General features: G+C 38.8%; 1 non-coding gene across 1 annotated transcript; it reads right to left on the minus strand.

Annotated features, from left to right (window-relative positions):
* Positions 1-618: 618 nt before the first annotated feature.
* On the minus strand, positions 619-691 carry TRNAE-CUC. Its single transcript has one exon. It is a non-coding gene; the product is annotated as a tRNA-Glu (tRNA).
* Positions 692-1,289: the final 598 nt, after the last annotated feature.

Genomic DNA, 1,289 nt, shown 5'->3' on the forward strand with positions numbered 1-1,289 from the left:
CCAGTTAAACTAATTACCAAATAATGGCTATATTTCCCTGTGCTGTACAAATAGATGTGATCCAATTTATTTTAACAGTCTTTAAAAATATAATTATCTGAAGCAATTGGCAACCTATCTTGCTGTTTATTGTTTCTTTTGTCTCTTGCTCATGGTGAATTGTTTCCTTGTGTGTTTTGTAATTTCAAACGAGTTGATCTTTATTTGTGGGAATTCTGTATGTCAAGGCTGAAGGTTTGTCCTTCCAGAGCTTGTGTTTAGCTACTTTCTTCGCTTGGCGGTTCCCCACAGTATAAATTAAAACCCAGACCTAAGTGAGTACAGTCGTATTGTGACAAATTCAGAGGGGACATTTCTTGCCCACCCAGGCCCACCTAAGGAGAGATAAACATCCGAGTTATTGCCCTAGCCTGGCTGGGCAGATTTTTCTAGAACCCCACTCCCTTCCATAAGAGTGGAGCTCTTTGAGGGTCCTTGTTTGTGTGGAGGCCATAGTTCCAATTCCCCCCAAACTTTGTCCCCTCTGTCCTTCGGTTTGTTTGTTTGGCTGGTTGGTTTTGGGGTGTTTTTTTTTCTTTTTTTTTTTTTGGCCGTGCTGCACATCTTGTGGGACCTTAGTTCCCCAACCAGGGATTGAACCTGGGTCCTCTGCAATGAGAGTGCAGAGTCCTAACCACTGGACTGCCAGGGAACTCCCCCCTCTTTCCTTTGGCACCTTTAAAAGTCAAAGACCTCCTCCCACTACTCTGGATTTCATACCCTTTTTTTCTGACTACAGAAGATTATCTCTATTTTCTCCAGTATTTCTAGTTGACTATCAAATGTGGGAAAGTTTTTAGATTATCTAGTCCAGAATATTGCCCAAAATGGAAACCCAGTGGACTAGTTTTCAGATCTTTCCCTCATTCTGTATGCATGAGTCTATTTTTTTAAGTCACTTTGCTCTCCTCTTATTTTCTGTATATTTACCACCTCTCTCCTGTTCCCTTACATTTACAAGTTACATTACAGAGCAAGATGCCTTATGCTAATAATTTCTCAGTATAAACTATTCTTTTTTTCCCTTAGTATTTGGCTCTTATTATTGGCTCTTTTTCAGCTCCTATCCTATCTTTTTTTTTGTAATTTCCTAGTGAACAGGCACCAAATATAGTTAGTATTTGATCTATATGTCACCTGCTAATTTAAGTGCTCTTCTTTAAAAAAAAAAAAAATCTAACCCAGTCTTGCAGATAAAAAAAAATCTTGAGGACAAAACTGCTAGCAATGTTTCCATAAAAACTGTTGTC

The sequence above is a fragment of the Monodon monoceros genome, unplaced genomic scaffold (genome assembly GCF_005190385.1).
Source record: "Monodon monoceros isolate NGI ecotype Baffin Bay Population unplaced genomic scaffold, NGI_Narwhal_1 Super_Scaffold_1, whole genome shotgun sequence".
NCBI lineage: Eukaryota > Metazoa > Chordata > Mammalia > Artiodactyla > Monodontidae > Monodon > Monodon monoceros.